Genomic DNA, 23,886 nt, shown 5'->3' on the forward strand with positions numbered 1-23,886 from the left:
TCTCGTTTTTCAACGTGTAAAAGCCCGCCTGCGGTGGCACGAAGGCCGCTCCCAGTCGCAACGAGATGGCCAAGGAGGGCAGCCGAGGTGTGTGGGCACTCACTGGGGGTCGTGCCGCGACGGGCGGCCGGTGGGACAGCGGGCCCGAGAGGGTTCCCCTGAAGGAAAAGAGACAGCACGCGTGGGACCGGCATCCTCCGCCCGAGTCTGCTGCACACCCCGCACACCCGGAGGAAAACACCCCCGAGGGAGTAGCACCGCTCAGCCCGCCCCCGCCAGCTTCCCGCTCCCGAAGTTTCCTTCGGGAAAGCCCGGCGCGGGCACCCGCCACCAGCTCCGGGGGGCGGCCCGGCGGGGCGGGGCGGGGCGGGCGGGCGGCGCTAGGGCCCGGCGGGGCGCGGCGCCGCCGCCGGGGGCGGGGTGGGGGCGGCAGCGGCGGCGCGGGCTGCGGCTGCCTCCGGCTGCCTCCCGCCGCGGGGCGCGGAGCGGGGCGGCCGCGGGGAGCGCCCACCACCCCGCGGCGGCGCGGGAGCCCAGGACGCGGACAGAGGTAACGGCGGGGGTGTTTCGCGGTGTCATCGGGAGCGTGCGCGGCTGCCCGCCCGCCCGCCCGCCCGGGCTCGCCGCTGTCGCCGCGCCCCGTCCCTCCCGGGCCAGGGAGCCGCGGCCAAACTTTTGGGGCCTCTGGGCCGGCGGCTGCCGCGGGCGGGCAGCGGCGCCGCCCCGGGGCGTTAGTGGGGGCTGCCCCGCGCTGCTGCGCCGTCCCGCCGCCGAGCAGCCCCGCCGGCGACGGGCGGTGGGAAAGGGAAGGAAAAGGAAGGGAAGGGCGCCCTGGGGCGAGCCGGAGCCGCGTGCGGGGCGGCTGCCCGGTCGCATCCCGGGCGGGCTGTGCCCCCGACAGCGCGGCCCGCGGGCTCCGGCCCCGGCTCGGCGGGCGCCGGTGGGGCAGCGGCGCAGCCGGCGGCGGGCAGCCCCCCCACCGCTCCCTTTTGTTCCTGCGTGCCGCCGGCGCTTGGATCCCCGCCCGGGAAGAAGCCGCTCGGTACTTCCCGGGCTCCGTTTGTGCCTGCACACCCGCCTGAAGGGCATCCTCCTCTGGTAGTATTGGTCTGTCAAGAGTCGCCGGGAAAGGGATTTTCCCCTTCTCACAACAGCTCCCCGTTGCTTGCCGGTCTTCAGTGCCGGCTCTTCACTTAACTGGACTTACCGTGTGCTAATTCCTTCACAATGTATGCGGGTGTCCGTGCGCCCTGGAGAAGGATTTTCTTATTGACTTGCCGACTGTGATGCGGCCAGGTATTATTTACATCATCAGATATATGCCTGTGTAAATCTCCTCGCACGGTTACAGTACGGCTGCTCTTAGAGCCCAGTTTGCCGAAACTTTAATTACAGCAGGCGATGTTGTACCGTGAATCCATTTCCGTCAGGGCGGACCGATACTCCGGTGGGATAACGGCCTCGCCGAGGCAATCGCGTGTCACGCAGGGACAGATCCTGCTGTTTCAGGAGATGAATCGGAAACAAAAATCAGCAAACAATGAAAATGAGTTTGTGTGGTTTTTGAAAAAATCTGACATGGTAACGTCTGTTAAGGGCACAGTAAATCGAGCGGCAAACCCCCAATTTTCTCTGGCACAGCCCATGAATCAGCCGGTAAACAGCATAAACTGTGATCACTTCGCAGCCGAAAATATCAGGCCTCGCAGCCCTGGCTGCCGGAGCGTTACGTGTCATTAAAGTAGCTCTCTTGGAGGAGAGGGACTGTCCCAGGAGCTGCAAAATCTATAAACACTTTTCTGATTGGTTTAAAAATTTAGACACAGGAAGCGGATGGTATCTAATAACAGACAAGTGGAGACACTGTTGTCATGGAAACTGAGAAGACTCCCCCCACCCCCCATGTATTTAAAAAAAAAAAATAGGCAGAAGAAAAAAGTCTGCATATCATCAGAAATGCCTGCAGACCGCCTTGGCTGCTGTTGCCTTTCCCACAGCATCTGTTGAAACCTGAGAACATGCCTGTCAAATCAAGGTCATTTTACAATAAAACCCTGCACCGCCGCCTCCTTCTCTCCTCCCTGGACGTTGTCCCACACTTTCCTCCCAAGGAGGAGTTGAGGAGATGCAGCCACCTGCCCCATGCCCACTGGTGTCCTGCCCCAGCCTGGCCTGCTGCTGGGGAACCTGAGAAAAGGCTCAAAGCAGGAGGACCATGGGGCTTAAAAGGCAAAAGTAACAAGGGATGACTTTTTTATAATCGAATGATCGGGCCGTGTTTCTTTCCATGGGAATCTATGGACATGGGAGAGAAAGCTGGGACTGATCTCCCTCTGTTCCTTTGTATTATGAAGTTATATTAAAATGTAATGATTCAGACTCGAATATTAAGGCTGTTTCACAAATCTGCCTCACCTATTAAAAAAAAAAAAAGGTGGCAAATGACTCTGTGAAGCCCTGTGCAATGTTTTTAACAAAAAAAGAAAACACAGTTCTGTTATAGCATGCTATGAGGAGAAAAGCAGAGATAGGAGAATAAAATATACTTCATTGCTGCTGAATGCAGTGTGAGAAAATCAGACTATTATTGTCATAAATTGAAGTTTTACTTTGCTGGACTATTGAAAGTTTATTGTGTGTGAAAGAAGAGAGCTATTTTGCTTTTGAAGCAGGAGAGAACTATTTCACAGCAAGCTCACAAGAAAGGTGTTAATGTTTTTGCTTGTTTTCTTGGGCAACACCAGTTGATTTCAGATGTTTGTGATAGAGAGATGCCTTTGAGTATTCACCGCATTTTCTCCAAAATGTTTCCTTTTGTCGCTCTCTTTAATTTCCATTTTGCAGTGACCAAGCTGAGAAACAGCACTTCAGTGCTTCCCCCACTGTATAAATCATCACTTTGAAACCTTAAATGACCGGTTTGCTTGCATATTACACTTTTTGCATTATTATTTCTTAGGAAAACCAGAGACTGGTGATCAGGTCTTGCAGATCAGAAGGTAAATCTTACAGGGCACTGAGGCGAAGATGATCAGCAACCTCTTTACCCACAACCTTGGATCTTGGTGTCCAAAAAACCCAAGGCCTGACTTTAAAACTTGGTTGCAGGCAGAGCAGGCTGAAGGGATGGTAGCAGTGGCTGCTTCTGATTGAGGAATAGCTGTTGGCAGCTGGGCTGGCACCAGGGTGCAGGAAGTGGGACCCCCCTCCCTGTGCTGGGGAGACGCTTAGGGAGTCAGGCAGTTGTTTAATCCAGCTCAGTTCTGATTAGACAAATGCTGCTTTTAATTGCTGTGGAGTTCAAATGGAGAAAGTTTGGCTTGGTAGCAAAAGTGTGCTTGCTTCTAGAGGGGAATTTCCTGTTGTCGGGAGCACCCTTATCAGCAGGAAGGTTCATCGGCAGGAAATGTGTCGGTTACTTGTTTTTACACATTGAAGGAAATGAGCTGGATTAGGTATCTTCTAGGTTTACCCTTCATCAGCCTCCATATCTGTGCTACTTTATTTATCTCTAATGATTTTAGTTTGTGAAAGTTTTATGATGTTAGTCATTCCCAAGGGAAATGCAAGAAGTTAAATGCTTGTGTTGTCCTGTCATTTTTTGCTGTTATAAAAACCACCCCACTGGCCTCTCTGGGCTACATTTTCAGAAGTGTCCAATTTGCAATTTCTACCTTTTGAGCCTCATTGCTGATACTCAGCTAGGCTTTTCTTTTTCTTCCCCCATTAAAATGAAAGATCAAAAAATGCACCAGTTATTTTACTAATAGGAGCAGTTCTTACAGTTCTGAACTGCCTTTCATCATGGATCATAAATCACTTTACAGAAATTAATGTTCTAATATCCACAGAAGTTGTGTGAGCATAGGAAGCTGAAACTTAGCGTTTCACATGGACTGCACAAAGTTGCAAGGCAAATTAGGAGCAGAGCTGGGAGTCAAATTAATTGCTCCTTAATTAGCAATTGCTAATGGATTAAAACTTTGAAAATGTGTCTGGGTTTCCCAGGCGTACTCATGCTAGCGCACCAACGCGGTGTGTATGTGTTTGGGATGTGGGGCCGGGGCTGAGAATATAAGCAGTGGTTCCAGAAAATGCCAGTCGTTTTCTGGTCCCTGCCCAGCATGGCTGGGATGCCAGGTTGGAGGCTTGTAAGATTAGACATGGCTTGGACGAAGGTCCAGACCAAAGGTGAGAGCTGTGGTTTAGGTCTGTGTGTTCTAGTAAGCAGGGAGGGCCAGGGAAATAAACATTTCTCTGTCAGGTCACAACAGGGTTTTTATGGTGTTAAGCTTTGCAGAGGGTTTTGAGGGGGAAACATGGAAAAGTTATATAAACTTGTGAGAAGCTGCCTGGCATGCTGAATAGCTTCAAGTAGTGGTTTTTGGTATAGGAGATGTCTTGGTGTTAAGAGCTGTTCCTGGCAGGACAAGTTGCCAGGGCTGTCTGGAAGCCTTAGCTGGACTAGAACTGGACTATCCTGGCTGATGCTGGAATTTGCCAGTTTGTGACTTTAGGTGTAACACAATGCAGCATGACTTTGGCCACAATTTTGGCATATTTGTAATGAAACTGCATTTGGCTTATTACCTTCTCTCATGACCAAGCCAAAGTAAAATTGTAACAAAACAATGAAAAAAAAAAGGACTCCAACAGAGCAGTGTTTCATTTAAGTGTAAAACTTACAGCTGTGTATTTTCAGAAGTGATCACCTGATTCTGGGAAACCAGCCTGAAGCTCTGCAAGGCAGGGTAGTTTTTGGGAAGTGATTCTCTCCTAGAGTTTTGGAAATTCTGCTCCATTTAAAATGCCTCAAGTTGAGCTGCCAATAATGAGAGCAACTCAAACCCTCCCTAACCTCACTGCCAGACTTTAGGTGCCTTTAGCATCCTTGGGACTTAAAATTGTTCTGAACTGAAGCTGGTTGTCCAGCCGAAAGTTTGTACCTTGGGAGCCAGCGTAGCCCACGAAGGAGCAAGGCTCCCTGTGTCCTGTTTGTTGCCCTTGAGGATGGACGCAGAGCAGTGGGATAGCCCTCCACTGGAGGTGGCTGGTGAAGGGGGCCTGGGGAATGGCTGAAACTTGCCACAGCTGGACACACAACTTTCAGGTTGGTTGTGTAGGACCACCCTCACATTAGCCCAGGTACTGGCGGCCACTTATTTGCTGGGGATCAGTTTTTCCCCACCACTCTTAGGGCGATACGTAAGTGGCATGTTATGCTCTTAAAAACCTCTCCATAAAGTGCATCTATTTTATAATGTCTGCGAAAATTGGACAGGCTAAGTCTACTGGAGGTAAAGCTTCTGCTTATTTTGTTGGACAGTATTTTGTTGTTGCTCTTTTATTTCTTTAGTCTAAGAGTCTCCGCTGGAGATGGTTTTCTCTGTGTCCACACTGACTGCAGGACAGACAGATGGCAAGGCTGTGACCTCTGGTCAGGATTGGTAGGTGCCACTGAAGGGAAAGATCTGCCTAGATGTTTGACACTGGGGTTTTTTTCCCAACATGAGCAGGAATTTACATCAATGATAGCTGATACAATGAGATTTCCAACACTGAATGTTTTTACCTTTTACTGAAAATAGATTAAAGCTGACTAAGACAGTAAATTCCAGGAGTGGGATGCATTTGGCCTACACCAGTTTCTTCCTTTGCCCATGTCCCGTGTTCTGAGTTGTGGTGGGACCCTGCACTGAACTGTTTGCTTAGGTCAAATGTGAGATTCCCTGGTGGGATCCTAATGGCAAACTGCTTACCTGCCACCAGCTTGCTGATAGACCCCACTCACCATGTCCGGACATACTTACTTTTGTTGCAAGGAGAACACTCCAGACATCCTAGCAGATGTGACTTTATGTACAAGGCAATCCAAGCTAGACTCTGGAAAGCATTTCACAGAATGGCAGCTTTACTGGAAATTGCTTCTTAATACTATTTGGCAAAGCTCTTTTTCTTTTTAGTGTAGTTCTGTGCCAGACCTTTGCCTGCCCCACTGAAATGAGCAGTGGCCTCGTGGCTCCTGTGGCCCTGCCTCTGGTCCCAGGCTCACCAAGGCTCCCCTCTCCAACCCCTGGCACCTCTGCAGCACCCCGCTACAGAGCTGCTTTCTCTCTTGGGCTTTGTGGAGAGGTCAACCTTTTCCCTGGACAAAGCTGGCTTCTGGCACAGCACACAGACATGAACTCCCCAGCCCGACCCATCTGTGGTGAGCCCTGCTCTCTGTTATTCCCTCAGTGAGATCTTCTTTGGACAAGTCATTGCTGGCTGGGCTTGCTGTGGAGAGGAGCAGAGGCATTAGAGGGGTTACGAGAGGTTATTAGAGATGGGAGGAAGCTGTAGGTCTGACCCATCTAGATTTAACTGAATTATGTCTCATTTTACCCCCAGCTCCAACTTGTTTTGAACTGGGTTTTACAGCAGATCATTTGTAGAAGCTACGCAATTAATATGTTAATTTTAACACCAGATTTTGTAAAGCTTTTATGTTGGAGGTGGTGAAAGGATCCAAATGTTTTGATCCTATTTTTATCATTATCTTCACTGTGTTTTTCTTACTCTGCTTTGCAGAGAGGAGTGAAATTTTAATAATTCACTAATATACTTTCACTTCATTAACATTTTATCATTTTGGCATGGTGCGTATGGTGAAGTCCTTAGTACTCTCGTTAAAGACCTGATCTTACCCCACATTCTTGCAGCCCTCCAGGTGTGGAAAACCCTAAATGCAGATGCTATTCTACTTTTTGGAAAGAGCTTTTCTCTATTTCAAATAGATACTAATCTGAACGAAACATGTAAGGTGTTTTTTGGTGGGTTTGGGATTTTTTTTTGGTGTTGTTGTTTTGTTTGCTTGTTTGTTTTGGGTTTTTGTTGTTGTTGTTTTGTGGGGTTTTTTTGTTTTGTTTTGTTTTTTTTAAATAAACTGGAAACATTTATACAAAGATAGCTGCAGCGGTTAGGTCAGACCCACTAAGTGCCAAGTCTCCAGCCATTACAAAACGTCACCGTGTGGTCTAGAGAGTGTGAAGACACAGGGTGTTGTTGTGGTATCCATTGCATCATTTTATACTGTGGCATGTTTGGCCTAAGCAGAGATTTATACTGGTGTTAAAGTGGTTATGGAACTTTCAGCTGACTTGGGATAGCACAGTGCTTGGTATTAGGAGGGCACAAATAACATGTAACACTTGATATAATCTTGGTGATTCAGTACACATATTTGCAGGCGTGCCCACCTTGTGTTAAACATGTGCTTTTTAATTGTGTCTGAATTCGAAATTGGTGTTCAGCTTTCATGGTGGCTCTCCTTCCTTTTTAAAAATTCCTTTTTTTCTCTATTTTATCATAAAATAAAACTCTGAATTAGTGAATGATTTGTTACTGTTAATTAAATAGTGTTAACACACCAGATTATTTCAGGTGTATTCAGAAGGCTTAAGAAGCCAAGCACTGACTTAGGAGTGGGCAGTGGGTAGATACACAGGGCTGGAGAGTGGAAAGGAATGTTCTGGGTTGGGAGCATTGGAGAGCTAAGGGACATGTAAGAATTTCAGGAGGAGTCATGTTTTGAAAAGAGTATAGCTGTTGGGAGTCCAGAGGGCAAGAGATCATAGTAATAAATACGGGAGATGTTGAGGGAACTGGCTAAAGGTTTTTACTTGCCAAATAGAATATATTTGCTTTTAGAGGCACCAGGACAGAAACTCATCTCTTGTAAATTGGTATAATGCCATTTGAGTTAGTGGAATTACACTGACTTACACCACCTGATGGTCTGTCAGGTGGTATTCCAAGAAGAGTGAGGATGTGAAGAATAGTGGAACTGGAAGAGGTTATAGGCCTCGGCAACAGGGAGGGTGGAAGTTTGTTCAGAAGGGATAGAGAGGCTGGATAAGCAAAGGAAGATCACAAGGTCCATTACAGCTATATTGGATTTGATTTGATGATGAGATGCCCAGCAAGAGATGTCAAGGCAGGCTGAGAGATGGGCTTGGCTGGAGAGGAGAGTCAGTGACAGAAAGTACATTTTGCATTGGCACAGTAGGGATTGGTGTCAGAGTGAATAAGATCATGCGCAGGGTGTGGAGAGTATGTGGAACAGACCAAGACTAAGGCCACAGCAGGAGCTGGAGGAGAGGACATGGACATACAGAACGATCGCTAGACAATGATAAAGAGGGCCAGAAGACAACATCTCACAAAGCCAAGATTGGACAAATGTCTTTCAGTCTGAAAGGAGGAATAGGAGAACCATAAAATATTATTTAGGGTTAAGAATAGAAAGGGAATTACATTGACTTCTTTAAAGACACGAGCTGTGAATAATCTCTACTAGTTAGTAAACTTTGAAAAGCTGAACCTTAAATAAGCTACATCCTCACTGGTATGTCTAATTTTTCACCTCCTCACTTCTATTACTGCAAAGTAGTCTCATGTAATGGTGCAGCAGACCATAATGTCCTGGGGGTGGTCACAGCAGCGTCACTAATGGGCACTGCGCTGTGGTGCTGCTGCAGCTGCGCTGTGCCGAGCTCTGTGCCGAGCTCTTCTGGGGTGACGTGGCCCGGTCAGCCCCAGCGTACCCTGGGGACCCCCAGCTGGGCGCTGTGCCTGCTGCAGCTGGGATCCCAGGGCAGGCTGCAGTCACGTTGTTGCTCAGGAAATTTGGAGGTGCTGGGAAGTCACAGTGTTCTGATTAAATACACTGTCATTGTAGCTGCAGTTGCTGCACCCCAGATATTAGACCCCAGGTCAGGGAGTGGGGCAGTGCTGAACCACCTGTGGGTATAGGGGAACAGGGGAGGCAGCAGGTGAGTTCCTGCTGGTCTGTCACATCTGGTAATAGCAGGGCTGGGTTGTGATGAAGAAGGTCTGAGAGAAATATTGCAGCTTCAGTTTGTGTTGTGGCTGAACAGGACATCTCACTCAGGATGTAGTAGCTTTGTGCAAGGAGGAAGAAAAACACAGACCGGAAGAAATGAGGTAAAATGTGAGAAAAATGAGATAAAAATATAGGAAAAAGGAGAAAAAATGTAGAAGTTAGGTATGTGTATTAGGATGGTCACCCTTGTTCACGAGCCTGTCTCATTACTGGAGCAACTGTAAGCCATTCACAGTCCTGGGACCCAGTGCAACAACTGAAAACAGCCTGACTGGAAATGGGACTGACTTAATTATACCAAGACAAGAAAAGAAGGCCCTGAACAATCCAGCACAAACAGTGAAAAGTTAAGTGTGTTTTGAAAATCCTGTGGTTTTTTTAAGCCGGGGTACCATTTCTGACAGGTGGGGAAATCCTCATTCCCTGTTAATGACGCTGGTGATCTCCCAGTCCAGCACCTCAGAAGCAGCCAGCCTGGGTGGAAAAGTCAGTCTCTTTAGAAACAGAAAGCATTTTGGCTTTCCAAGTGGAATGATTTCTTTGTTTCCTAGTTGTATGGAAAGCTGCCATTGCAGCAGTTGAGAAAAAAGTCTGAGCATCTTGAAGCCAAAATGGTTGAGAGATGGCTCCTGGAGAAAGCAAGGAAAGATGTGGTGGGCTTGGAGGCACTATAACAGATGTGAAGCCTTTCACCATGGGTCACTCATGTGGGTTCTCCCCAGAAAGCCGTAGCTCCCCTGTTGCAGTGCCTGTCTGCAGCTGGGAATCCGAGGGCCCGCTCCTGTTCGGGTGCAGTCGCCAGGAGGTGGGGGACTGGTGTGTGCTCCCGCAGCAACCGTGCTCTGCTTCCCAGAGGGCTGGCAAGGAGGCCATGCACCCTCAGCTGTCACCCAGGCTGATTAGAGACCGTGGGTGTAGGATCAGGTTATCTGGTGGTTTGTGCCTGTTCCATTGAAGGAATGGAGCAGATGAGAGGGCCAGGCACAAGTATAGAGCCCCCGAGCCCCTTTTTAAGGGTATAATTTTACAGTGCTAATGGCAAAGGCGCTTTTTACCAGAAAAGCAGTGTTATCTTTCCTCAAAGAGCTGCATGAAACAGCCTTTGCTATGCTGATGTTGAGAATTGTATGTCTTGCCCACTTGCCCTTTCTCCCTTCGAGGGTTATGTCCCAAGCCAGTGGACTCTGCCCATTCCCCATATGGTCTGCACTTGGTTTATTTGATCCAGGCTTCGTCCCGTCTTGCTTTTTTGCTCTCTGCTCAAATGAGGATGCCCGATCATGGTGTGATGTGGACAGTTTAGGACACGCTTTGAAATCTGGAGCAGAATTTTTTTATAGTAATTTTTATTCTGAGTTTGTGTTCAATCTTGCTTGCTGCTGTTAGCTACTGCAAGTTCTGTGGGGATACAAGCTGGGACCACAGAGCAGCAGGGATTCTAAGCACCTTGCTCTCTCAAAGACATAGTGTGGAAAAACTATTTTCTTTCTGACCCCAAAAACCTACGGTTGATGTAAGGTATTTGGAGCAAAATTTGCTCCAGTATAGAAGTCTCTATACCAATATAATTATTTGTCCTGCTTTTTGTGTTTCACATGCTTTGTTTAAGCTACTGTCAGCCGCTAATAACATTGGGACATTGGGAAAATTTGGAAGGTATGCACAGTATTATTGGCATTTTTGAAGCAGCTGCTACTGGCCTGCTTACGTTCAGTGGATTTCTTACTGTCAAAAACAGTTTTAGCACATGAATGAATGGGCAGGAAACCACCTAAATATTGATTAATGTTGACAGAAACTTCCCTCCCACCTCTCTCTCATTCAAAACAACAATGACGAAGGCAGCAGAATTCAGCTCTTGGGCTATTGGAGAGATGGGTTTATTTCAAAAGTAGGGCTTTGCTTTGATGGGGGCTCTTGAGTGCTAGTGCTGGGAATCATAGGCATCCTGAGTCAGAAGTGACCCATGAGGATCACTGGAGTCCAGCTCCGGACACTGCGCAGAATAGCTCCAAAAGTCACACCACGTGCTTGAGTGTGTTGTTCAAACGCTTCTTGAACTCTGTCAGGCTTAGGGTTGTGACCACTTCCCTGGGGAGCCTGTTCCAGTGCTCAACCACCCTCTGGGTGAAGAACCTTTTTCTAATATCCAACCTAAACCTCCCCTGACACATCTTCAGGCCGTTCCCTGAGCCCTGTTACTGGGCACCACAGAGATGAGATCAGTGTCTGCCCCTCCTCTTCCCCTTATGAGGATGTTACAACTGCAGTGAAGTCTCCCCTCAGTCTCCTCTTCTCATGGCTGAACCAACCAAATGACCTCAGCTGCTCCTCATATGGCTTCCCCTCGAGGCCCTTCACCGTTTTGGTGGCCCTCCTTTGAATGCTCTCAAACAGCCTGATGGCCTTTTTATGTTGTGGCACCCAAAACTGGCCCCAGCACTCGAGGTGAGGCCGCCCCAGTGCAGAGCAGAGCGGGACAATCCCCTCCCTTTCCCGGCTGGAGATGCTGTGCCTGATGCCTCCAGGACACCCCAGGTTGGCCCTCCTGGCTGCCAGGGCACTGCTGACTCCTGTTCAACTTGCCATCGACCAGGACCCCCAGGGCCCTTTCCACAGCACTGCTTTCCAGCCTGTCATTCCCCAGTCTGTCTGGACATCCAGGGTTGCCCCATCCCAGGTGCAAAATCTGACATGGATTGGTTGTTTCCAAATGCAGGGGACGAGAGGTTCAGCCTAGGTGCAACAGCTGTAGGTGAGGAAGCACCTTATCTTCTACAAGTGTTGAAGTAAGCAGTATGGCACTCTGGAAAATCATTCATTCTGGTGCCAGTATGGGCATGAACACTGGCAAAAATTGAACCTTGTCCCTTTTCATGCCAAAATCTATTGATTGCAATAGTCCTAGCTGATTTCAGTGAAGATTTTGCCTCAGCAAATAGCTTGATATTTGATCATCTAAATAGTTTATATTTCAACTTCACCTTTGTGTATTCAGGGGGAGCTCCCTTGGGATGCAGTAGCAGTTGCTTGCGGTTTTATGGATGCAGAATTTGATGCTCCATTGCCATCACTGATACAGTGATGGTGATAATGGTTATCACTAACTTGTATCCCAGTGGTAGGTAAAGCGTTACTATTTGGCTGTTCCTCAGACATTTTTGCTCTGTCAAGTGCATCTTCCATTGATACCAAAGGTGATTTATGTGACTGTTCCCATTCTGGCAGTGTGAGTGATGCACATATGGCTCTTTGGAGCCAGTGGATGAGACGATCTCATAATACACAGGTGTACTGCAACATAGATTTTGTTTTTTGTTGTAACTGTGATATCTTTATTTTGTTCTGAACAACACACAATCCATTACTTGTTTGTGCAAAATTCAGCATTTTACCAGCCAATGAAGCGAGGAGCAGAGGGCCAGACTCGGGCCCCTGGGAGCATTGTATTGGTCTTTATTGACTTGCAGACTCATAAGCCCGTGGACTGATCTCAAAGTCTTGTGACACTACAGGAGTGAGTGAAGATGGGCTGTCAGCACACTTTTCTCGTGGTGGTGAGCTCTGATGTCTATGACTGAACCCAGGTAGCAGCCCTTCCCCAAAATACTGTCATCAGGTCTCTGTCTTGACCACCATGCTGTACAGAATTGCAAGAACACAGTTGTCTTTATATCTAGTTGGCTGAACTTTTTAAGGAGGGAACAGGCAGATGTGGACAGCAGGTTCACTGAAGACTTTTTTTAATAGCTAGTAAAGCTAACCCCCCTAAAACGCCTAAGTATCATTCTAAAGAACTGCTTTGTCTATGAGCTTCAGAAGAAGGAAACATGGTTAAGCTATAGAAATGCATATAAGGAGTTTATTACAATATGTTAATTACCACTGCCCATAGTTATCCATTGTTAATAAAGCGATTTCCTTCAAGATAAAATAATGAAGTGTACGTTTTCATGTATCTTTGTCAGTCAGAAGCCCAAGAAGATACTCCTGTTCTACTTCTGTCTTGTGGTATAAAGTAATGCAATTCCACTGAAGTCAGAGGTGGATAGCTGGGGAGAAGGCAGCTTCCTTTTCTGCTAGAGAGCTTTAATACAACATTGTTTTATTTCTACACATTAAAGTTAATAGCAAGTGTATTTTGAAGTTAAGTCTTTCTAGGATCTCTATATGTTAAATATCTGCGAACAAACTTTATAGTTGCTCTATAGGCTCTGATGATATATCATTTTGGACTGCCTTCTATCTATTGCATTTTATCTGCCTGCAAAATCCATTTCTAATTCTGGCCATATCTTCTTTGTGATCACTTGCCAGGAATCTATTCCCAGGATTCTCCTTATTTTAGTGAAATATCTCTGCTTCAGCACCTTTCCCAAGGTGGCTGATCTAATCAGGGCACTATCAGTTATCATTTCTCATTTCCTTTGCTAGCTCTGTCAAATGCAATGCACAGCCTAACAGAGTGACATTCAAATATTCTCAGTGACCAAGGCTATTTCCCTCTCTTTTACCCTGCAAAACTGGATTTGTATGTGGCTTCTTAAGCACATGCCCTTTGCTCTAGGAATGTGACTTATAAAATGCACTGTGGGAAGAGTTAATGTTAAGCAGATGAAATAGCTGCCTCTTTATTCATCACAGTTAAGTTCCATTGATGGTGACCATCTGGATTTAAAATCGCGTATCCACAACTTTGTTTTTTCAGGTAGAGAAGAGCAATGCTTCATTCCTGTCAACAGTGTAAGAGAGCCCATCAGAGAAACGAAATTTTTACCTCCCTGTTGCAGAAATTTGTTATCTCCCTGTTGCTAACCTCCATATACATGTTTCTCTTCTAAATAAGTGTGACTGTGTGCAGAGGTCAGCATACACCAAACAGGGTGCTTGTGTTTCTCAAATAGTCACCTGTGTTGTTGGATCCTCTGCTGAGGTTAAACGTGGTTTCTATAGACACAGGTCCAGCAATAGCATCCAGTTTTGGCTTCTATTTTTTTTTTTACCTTGGGTGACAAACCTCCTAGCATTATCTTAGACTGCTATCACAGACTCATGCTTGTTTTAATAAGTGTGTGGTTAACTATTCCATCTGCTCTGGAAGATAGAGGTATCCTTGTGCATCCTCATAGCCCTTCCTTCTTTGCACCATTTAACACTTGCTGTCACAAGCCCTGCTTTGTTGCAGACTCATTTCTCCAGCGGTTTTTTGTGAGGGCCGAAGCCTAAATCCTGCTTTTTAGGAGGAGAGCAGGGAGCAGACATTCACCAGACTGGCTGGGAGTGGGAAGAGAACTCTCCATGCACCTGTCCTGTCTGCAAAGCACCATGCAGTGCAACACTTAGATGATGCTGGCAGCTTACTGTGAGTTCAGCTCTTGATTTCTTTTGAAATTCATAGAACCAGGTTTTTTGGGTCTTTTTTCCTCCCACTGTGTGAATGAAGCAAACCTGTCATGCAGTCTGCAGCAGACCATCACATGTATTTCATTTCCCCTGTAGCCTATTGCAGGTTACAGAATTTAGTTTATTAGTTTCAGACAGGAAGAGGAAAAATTAGGAAAATGGATTTTAAGCTGACAAAAAGAACCAGTCTGATTTTTTATTTATGGCCCAAGATACAACACCAACCAGGTGCTCTGTGTTCCAGCTCTTTGGCTGAGCTGTATCCTAGATTGGTGAGCTTCCAGGGCAGGGTATTTGCGGTCCCTCCAGGTTGTCCCTTGGACACTGTCCCTCTGGTTGGCTGTGGAGCTGCAAACTGGTGAGCATCTGCCCTAGCAGGGGATGGCAGAGCGAGCATCTGGGTGTCCTTGAATGGTAATTTCCAGTGTGGCTAAATAACAAGGATGGTGTCTAATGGCTTAAAAAGCTGCTCAGAGTGGCATTTTTTGTAGCTATTTCTTCACTGTAGGAAGGTAGAGAAATCTGTGTTAAAATAATAATTAAATGCTGACAGTACTAAATTTCTACCCAGCATGAGTTGGCAGCAGTTGCAAACCAAAACATTAGGTCATTAAAGAGAAAAGAAAAACCTGATTAAATACCTCTGAATGGTTTTCTGATTAGGTATTCTTAAGCAGAACATGTGGCTGTAATAGGAGGGTGTACTTGACAGCAGCAATTGCTTTTGAGGGGAAAGGTAAAATACTCAAGTTTTAATGTGTATGTATGTGTATTTCAAAGGATTTCTTGCTGATCTTAGCTATGAGCCACCACAAAATCTCCCTGCCAGGAAATATGTGAAATCCCTTCAATGTTATGTTTCTGGAAAGAACAGTTAACAGTGACTAATGTGCTTGGGGTTTTGTTTTGGTCTCTTTTTCCTCTTCTCTGGGTAGACAGAGTTGATTTTGCACTTGAGAGTCCAACAGCCATGGTGGACCTTGCTGTAGCATTGGTAGTATTGAAGCACTGTGAGGCTCAGGGCTGGCTGCAGTGTACATCCTGCAGACACAGAGGAGGGTTTCTGCCCCAAGGAGCTTGCCATGGGATGGTATGTGAAGTCATGTGAGGATTCAAAGGGAAGAAAGAATGGTATTGGATACAGAAACCCCCATTTACTTCATGGCCAATCAAGGCCAGTGGTCCACTGCTCTTAGAGGTGGGCTGAAGGGTTTTTTGGCTGACGAGACTGCAAGTAAAACTTGTCAAAAGGTGCGGTTATAGGCTGCCACTTTGTACCTTCTGTTTCTCTCTCAGATGCTCTCTTTCGTATATTTGCTTCAGTGTACTCTGCAGCGATGTTTTAAGGGCTGATACCTGCAGCACATGTCCGGAGCTCCTTTCAGATCCTCTTTAAGGAATGTTGCTGGAGATAGCAAGGAGGGGAGTAACCAGAGTTGCTGGGGAACTTTGGTCACTGTAGCAGAGTTGTGGCTGCTGGCCCTGTGGGAAGCCCTGGGACTTGAGAGGAGTCGATGGGATGCTGAACATCCCCTCTCCAAGTGCCAGGAGCATCTCTGAAAGCTGTATGACCTCTGTGGCCAAAACACACTTCCCAAGCATGGAAGCACGAGTGTGGAAGGATGTTCTGGCTCTTGTGGCTCCTGCTCCCAGTGTATCAGGGCAACTCATTGTCTGGTGGTGTATTTAAAATGCCAGCCCTGTGAGATACTACAGGGTCATCCTTCCCTCTCCCTGCCTTCTGGCCTTTCTTTTCATTCTTTGAGAAACTGAGGGGCAGGGGGTGAGACAGAGGATTCACAGATTATTTCAAACTGTTCTGTTGTTCAAAGATTCAGCATAGGGTAATGCAACTTTTTCCTGTATTATTATACTCCTGCCTGCACCCAGGCGTATATACGTATGAACAATGGTCTCACAAACATAATTTCTGCTACCTCCAAGAGGTAGGGGAAAGGTTCATCTGAAGGGGTTTGAAGAAAGCTCAGCGTCTTGTGCTTAAAATTTTACTCAGCACTTCTACTGGACTCTTTTAAGGTCAACTGACATATTCATTTTTCCCTTGGGAGCTGTATAAGTTACACACTTTTTTTTTTCTTCACTATGCATTCCAGAAGGGAATTTCTCAGGAAGAGTGGTTCTATAATCTTCAGATTATCTGTGGTTTATTTTTCCTCCTAGATATAGGGGTTAAGTAATCTGCTAACCGCAATTCAGGCAGAGCTGGGGTTTCTGTATGGGCATATGTGTGTCCAGATTTGAGAACTACTGCTTTTAGTTGCAGTATTACAGCTGTATGGCCTGAGCACATCAGTTATGTGGAGGTGAGGGCAGGTGCTCCAGTGAGCCTGGTCTCTGCTCAGGAGTCAGGTCCTGAGCCCCCTGGATATACCCTGGATTTGGAAAGCAGAGCAAAAGGCGTATTTCTGCAAATGTTAGAGCAGTGGTTTTTTGCAGTTAAATGCAGTGACCAAGAACAACGGAAAATTTTGGCTGTAATTCTCTCCTGTATGAAGATGTGCCAAGCAAAGAACAGATGGGGTCAGGGAACTGCCTGTGGTTGTCTGGGTCTTGGGCTGCCTCCTTACCAGCCCTGTGGGAGCAGAATGACCTGCTCTCATGTCTGCTGCCTTTGCTGCCCTGAAGTTCCTGCCTCAGTCACAATCCTGCAGAGTGGCACACACCAGGATATCCCTCTGCAATGTGCTGTGGGGGAATTAAAGTCCCCCTGCTCTTCCTCATGAGAATCTTTCTCATGAGAATCGGCCACCACTACACCTTAGTGACAGAAAGTGGCTCTGAGAGCCTGGCCCTCGTATTTCCAAGTTCATGGGTCCTTGTAGTACTAGCACTGGGTTGAGACAAACTATTTCTCTACTGACATTAATGTACTTGACCCTATAGAGTGCAAGGTAGCCAAGCAATTACAGGCCATTAATCTCCAATTGCTCTTGTCAAGTATTATATTCATTAATCCGGGGCCAAACAGTGGTTTAGTTGTCAGCATGGACTATGATAAGATTTTTTATCTCCTGGTTAGTGCTGAGTTAGTATCTAGTTAGTAGCTTTTGCAACCCTGTAGAAAGATGCCCTTGAATTTCACCAGTCACTGCACCAAAGCTAAAGCTCAGCATTGGTTCTTCTACTAAATGTACCTTCAGGACCAGCTCCTTTTCCTGTGCTTGCATGGCTGGTTCAGGGAAAGCCGGCTGATGCACAGATACCTGTAGGCAGGGGCTGCCTGCTTTTAGTTCTACATGGTGCATCACTTTAGTCCAAGACATCCAAGAGGCAGCTCCCAGACAGGCTGCTTTTTCAGCCTGTGACCTTTTTGGGCACAACTGGAAGGGAGGTGGGTTGTGTTGTTTCTGTACACATTCACACACTGATTTTATTGCTTCACTTAGCAGAGGAGGAGCACTCCAGGCATCCTGCAGCAGAAATTCCCCTTATTCTTGGACACTGCCCAAGGGTTACTCATCAGAACAATAATTGCTAAAAAATAAGGATGCTGAGCAGTAAGACTCGTGGAGTGCTTTGATAAGCCAGGCTGTGATGATTGTGTACAGAGGGGCATCCTTTTGTTACTTGAATGGCTATAAAAGGCTTCAATAGCCTTTCTCTGGCAAACTGCTGGTGCGCATAGTTGGGAGTTCATCTGAGCGAGTTTTTCAAGCTCAGTGCCAGCATACACATGCTGATCTGTGGCTGCTCCTGAGGTGAAAACTGTTTATGTTTTAATGTATTAAGTTCTGCCTGCACCCTTCTATACAGAAGTCTTGTTTTGAAAGTATAAGAAAAACAAGAAGGAAGAACGTGGAGATGTTTTAACATAGCAAAAAGCGTTGTCTTCCTACACAGTGCCATTTCGGAGAGGGAACAGCTTCTCCTACAGTTCTGTTTTGGTCTAGGTCTCTCTCTTCAGAGATTTAAACATATGCTTATATCAGTTCCTCAGCTGGTGTGTATCTGTTGACATAGTGTATATACTGACGTAAAGCGTGGTCTGCATTTACACCTGATGTGTTTGCCGTGCATCTTCAAACTTAGCAGAGTCCTCAGGTTTTAAACATGGTCCTTTAACAAATCTGTAGCATGAGGGCTTTGGGCTTTTTTGTTTTTGTGAGAAGAACATCGACATTATTATCAATAGTAAAGGAAAAAGATTAGGAAGTTGCTTTTTATCCTGACATCTATAGGATTTTTTTTGTGTTTCACAAAGCAATTGCCCTTCTGCAGCAGATGGGAATCATAATGCTCCAGGTGGAGCAGGCTGTGGCATGCCTGGAGCAAAATCCAGATGTGCTGGGTATTTGTGAAGAGTTGGCGCTGCAAGACTTATCCTTCTCTCGGGAAGCTGGTTGCAGCTGGAGGCAGGTCCATGCTGGTGGGGCACACAGCATGCTCTGGTTTTCAGATCTGGGGCAAAGCAGGGATTTCCAGAAGTGCATGAGTAAAGCTGGAGCACAAACCCATTGAAAATCCATGTGTGTCCAGGTAAGTGGCTGCGATCACTCACAAGCCATTGCTCTACTCAGCAGAAATGGAAAGGAGGACATTTGGGAACTGTTGGGACTGCTGTGCCAGGCCATGGGAGGTTTTGCTTTCAGGTTTTATTTGTCCATGCATTTTTTTCTAGCTGAGGTAGCATTTGAGGAGATAGGGTAGCAACTTGAACCTCTGTTCAGGCCATCTGTAAAGAAGATGGTAATTTTCAGAGACTGGGATAAAATCCTGCTCCTAATGAAGGATCTCAATGGCTTTTGAGGATGCTGAGGTCATTTGTGGTAGGTTGGCCTCATCAGCTCTGTTAGATACTCTGTAAAAGACTCTGTCAGGCCACAGGAATGTAGTTTTCTAATTTTGATCTCTTGATTGCTCCTGTAGCCCTGATTTTGTTCTTGTTTTCTCCCCAAATCTAAGCAGTGTTATGTTTTCATCCTATGTCCCGTGCATGCATTCTTTTGCTAATGAAAGAAAGGAAATGATCATGCTCAGATTTCTGTCTTTAAAAAACAAGAGAATCAGTTTGATTCTGTTTTATTTTTGATCAGGTTACAAGGGATAAAGTTGACCTTGTCTGAAGATAAAGGATTAAAGTTTACTAAGTGCAAAGTGATGTGGAAATCAGCTTGGGTTTTTTCCTGTAAAATTTAGAGGCATCAAATAAACTGAAGTGATTTTGGATGTGGTGTTTGGGACTCTTTTTTTCCCTTCAGTTCTTCAGATTTGTGCCACAGAAGAGCAGGTTTTTGAAACTGTTGAGTGGAAATAAGTAATGCCTAAACTGTGTTGTTTGAGTGTAAGACTTCAAGCTAGTTCAGCTGTTAGGACTGCTCTTAAATAAGTCCTTTAGGCTGATGTAGGTGACTTCCTGCCATAAATACCATGCAGTTTCTATTTTATGTAATTTAATTTCATTACAAAATTTCCACTCGTTCATCTGCTCTGCTGTGATTTCTTGTGAAAGGAACATCCATGACAGGTTTTTTTGTGGGCCTACATGTTACCAACTTGCTCCTCAAGACCTGCCCCATGCCGCAGTTGTTCCCAGTCATAGGGTAAGGCAATCACAAAGTATTCCCATCCCATGGATGCATCCTTTGCTTCTCCAGCTTGGAGACTGCAGTCAAACAAGGTGATTTTGTCTGCCTGGGTCCACAGGAGTCAATGCATTTTGGTTGCAGTACTGAGGACTATGTAATTGGCAGTTGTGGTGATGAGACTAAGACTTCAGGGTGTTCTGTCAAATCTGACAGGGAGTTGCCTGCTTGCTTTTTGTTTGGCAGTTCACTGTAAAACCACAGCTACAAAAGGATGTTTCTTTTCTTTTTATTTCTTTGCCTCTTCTAGGCAACCTAGGGAGAAATCGTTGATGTGGTCCTGTCTGTGGCTCATACCTGTCATCATGCTCTAGACAGACATCCTCTTTTCTTCCAAAATATGGAAGATTTCCAGTTAGTTGTGTGGAAATTGGGGAGGGGGTAGTATTTTTTTCCTAGCGTCTTCTTGTTACTCTCTCATGTAAATTGTTCATTGTTTTGTGTTCACTGTTCATACTTGAAGATTTTTAAGAGGAGGATTGATACTTTGAACCCTTAAAGAACAAAATTAGGCAAGGTAGAAATGGCTGTGATTGCTGCTTTGGTCTATGATGCTGTGCTCTTTTCACTGCACCACAGATGAAAGCCTATGTTTATTCCTAAAAAAATTCTGATGCTCACCTGAGTTCAGTTATTTACTTGGAGGAAAAAAAGTTCCCTTAGACATGAGAAGGCTGTTTAAAAATCTGTGTTGGACATTTTAATTGCAGCAAGCGATGAAGCCTTTGAAGTTTTATTACCTATTACGTACTTGATTCAAAAGTTGCCTTTTGCAATAGCTTAAGGTTTTTTATTTGCCTGAGATTATTAACATTTCTGTTTCAAGCTTTGAAAGAGAAACTCTGAGCATGATTATGAACATTAGGTTAATACATAATCCCCACTCAAAGGTTCTCCTAGATTTCCATGTGCTTGTTTAGAGGCCATTCAAAGGTGCTTAGCTTTAATTGCCATTATGTGAGCACACAGAAATAAGGACCCAAGAGTCTTATCAATTATTCTGTTCACAAATTCGTTTTTAGATCGTCTCACAGCTGTTCTAGGTTAAATTTGCATTGAAGTTACTGGGACTTTTAAATGTATTTATCCAGTTGGGCTGAAGATTCTATTGTCTCCTTATTTAGATGCTCAGTGGTTATACTTTTCTTGGTCTTTGTGCAATTGCTGAGGATTTATTTTTTGTGGCATTGTTTCGGGAGGTATTTTACCTGCATGCAGACTTTTAACTGCTGACATAGAAATTATAAGAGGCCTGTTTAGAAATGGCAAAAATGTTTGAGTTTTTGTGGCTTTCAATGAGCTGCAAGATCTTAAATACTTGGGTTGGAAAGGAAAAAGGAACCTCATCTTTTAACAGTCTTCTCAAATATTACTTGGAGGACTAGAACTGGGAAATGAAACGGAAAGGTGGCTGGACCTACATCTTCCACCATCAAAGAAAAGACTTTTCTGTAGTCACAGCTCCTATAAAGATCTGTGAAGTTCATGGGGGAATTCAGAGTGAGTTATTGTCAAGTAAAAACTGGAAATATGTTTCTAGAATGCAGGAAAGGACTGCTGTGTGGGGAAGTCTCTTTGGTGCAGCCTGCCCAATACCAGAAGGTCACAATAAGGCTGAGAGAAAAAAAAATCAACCATGTGTTGCACTGCAGAACAGAGTAGAAAATATATTATGTGTTTATACTGTAAAATCGAGAACAGACATGTAGAAATCATACAGAAATACCCTGTACTTAATGCAGTGTGTTACCCAAATTATGAACAGCTTTCTGGCACTGAAGATACTAACACCAATGTCCGTAGCAGTAAAACACAACAGGCTGAATTCTGTCACATCAGAAGGTTTCAAGCCATCCCTGGCCTTGCTTGTCCCAGCCACGTGCATCACTGAGCATGGGGCACTCCAGAAGTTGGGTTTGTGCTCTCAGAGCTATCCATCCTCTCATATGAATATTGAAACCAATCACATGGGCTGGCCGGGAGTACAGAAATGCTGTTTTGAGCCCTGTCTCAGCCAGATGTTAGGAGCACAAGAAATGCCCCAGTTAATTGGAATTAGTTATTTGAGCTCAACACCCAGCTGTCAGGCAGGCAGTGGGAGATGCCACCCAGCAGCCTCCAGCCCTGTCCCACTGGTGGTCCCAGCCTGGGTGGTGGGTGTGCATGTTCTCCCAGCAGTACTGTCCCTGCTGCTGCCTGGGGGAGCTTGCACTGCAAGTGATGCTGATCTTGGAGAAATAAATAATGCATGTGTGGAGGGGTATCTTCATCAGATTCCTTCACTGGTCTTGCAGGTCTGAGTTTCTTGTCCTTAAAGCTACTGTGTTGTACTCAGTGTTGTACCTGCCCAAAGCCTTGTGTGTCACTGTATCCTCGGCATGGCATTCACCCGATGGCATGGCCTCTGATTCCCATTCAGCACTAAAGTTATTTTCCATTTTGCTTTTTCATATTTTTTTAAAGAACTTTTTTAAACTCAGGGGTTACTAAAACATTTTCTGTTTTATTTTTTTAACATTAATATTTTTTGTTTAGTTAAAATTCTCCTCCTTTCTGACAAAACACCCTGTGTGTGTTTGGTGAAAGAAGGTTGATCAGTTTTTCAGTAAAAAAATTCTGTTAGAATAAAGCTTTTCATTTGCAAAAAATACTGAGGTTATGATTTTTTGGGTCTCAAGCCCAGTACACATTTCCAGGTTATCATGGAAAACAATCTCCCCCAGATTTTCTATAGGAAAGGCAAGTGCAGTTTGTCATGAATCCCAGCTAATTTATTCCCTGTTCCATAAATGTTATCCCCTACCAGTCCAAAGGCTGTCATTACGCTGCTGTCATTAACCATCTGTTTAGCATGTAGAAGTCCTTGGGGCAGGGATCGCATCTTTGCTTTGTACTGTGTAAAGCTGAGCCTGTGGCTAACACTTGAGAAACAATTAATGATAATGCAGCTCAGTAGGGTACTGGGATACCAAGCTAATAAGAGTGGTATAAATGCCTGGCTGGATGGGATTAGAGGGAACTTCTGTGTCCCAGTGGTGTGTCTCCAGCAGGTGAGGGGAAATAATCTTAAAACATTGTATGACAAGGAGCAGTGAAAAAATAGACAGCATTTCTGAAGGATGTAAAAGAGAAAAGAATGCAAGAGAATCACAGTTTGGGCATGTGTTATGCTTTATTATTATTATTTTAATGAGATTTTTACAAACTAAGTATTTTTTTCCCTACCATAAAATAAGGGATCACTTCACAACATTGGTATCATTAGTGCCTGTGTTGGTTGTCCTTTGCATGATCTTCTGCATGCATTATAAGTCGATGCTTTATTGTATTTTCCTTTGTATCTTAATGAACCCTGTGTGTTGGGGAGAGAGAGAAAAGCTCAGTAGATTTTCATTTTATGTTAATCCATCAAAATCAAGTTTGCAAGAGATGCAAGAGATGGAGGAGGTGCGTGTGTGCGCGCAGACGTCAGCGCCCAGCCGAAAGTTTGCCAGTTGCCCAGCAACCTTCCCGGAGGAAGATGGATGTCCTGCCACCCGCTCCGCTTTTAGCTGAGCTGCAATATATTCACGGCCCCGCATCCGCTGAGCACGCAGGGGATGGGCACGGGCTCAGCTGCTGGGGGCATGTTGCCTTTCTCAATGGTTGGCTCTTGTGCCAGGGCTGGAGAAAATGTGTTCCATGCCATCCTCATTAAAACTGTTAATTCGGTTGACTACATCACGTTGGTTTGGGAGCAGGTGCTGTGAGCTTGTTCACACTGATGGTATTGCGCTCCCCCTCTGTCAGCTCTTAAAGCCATATTGCCAGCAGAATCTCCCTCCTTTTCAGAAAGGTCCTTATCTGTAGTAACAAATAAAACCATGGGCTGTAGGAGCTCAGCAAATGCTTTGTGTGTCACTTACCTCTCTCTCTTTGGTAGTTTCTTTTGTTCCTGAATTGGGCTCAGCTAGCATGGCCAGGTCTGACCTCCACATTGGCTGTGCTTCCCAGTCC

At 45.6% G+C, this 23,886-nt stretch overlaps 1 protein-coding gene across 2 annotated transcripts in view; it reads left to right on the forward strand.

Moving 5' to 3' along the window:
- Nucleotides 1-479: 479 nt before the first annotated feature.
- FOXN3 (forkhead box N3) overlaps nucleotides 480-23,886 on the forward strand; it is a 212,171-nt gene continuing 188,764 nt past the window's right edge. Inside the window, exon 1 of one of the 2 annotated variants that reach the window (XM_039551731.1) lies at nucleotides 480-550. The gene's annotated coding sequence lies outside the window, so the exon portion shown is untranslated. The remainder of the gene's footprint in view (nucleotides 551-23,886) is intronic. The other variant, XM_039551732.1, reaches the window with a different exon arrangement.

Source organism: Corvus cornix, chromosome 5 (genome assembly GCF_000738735.6).
Source record: "Corvus cornix cornix isolate S_Up_H32 chromosome 5, ASM73873v5, whole genome shotgun sequence".
In the NCBI taxonomy this organism is placed as follows: domain Eukaryota; kingdom Metazoa; phylum Chordata; class Aves; order Passeriformes; family Corvidae; genus Corvus; species Corvus cornix.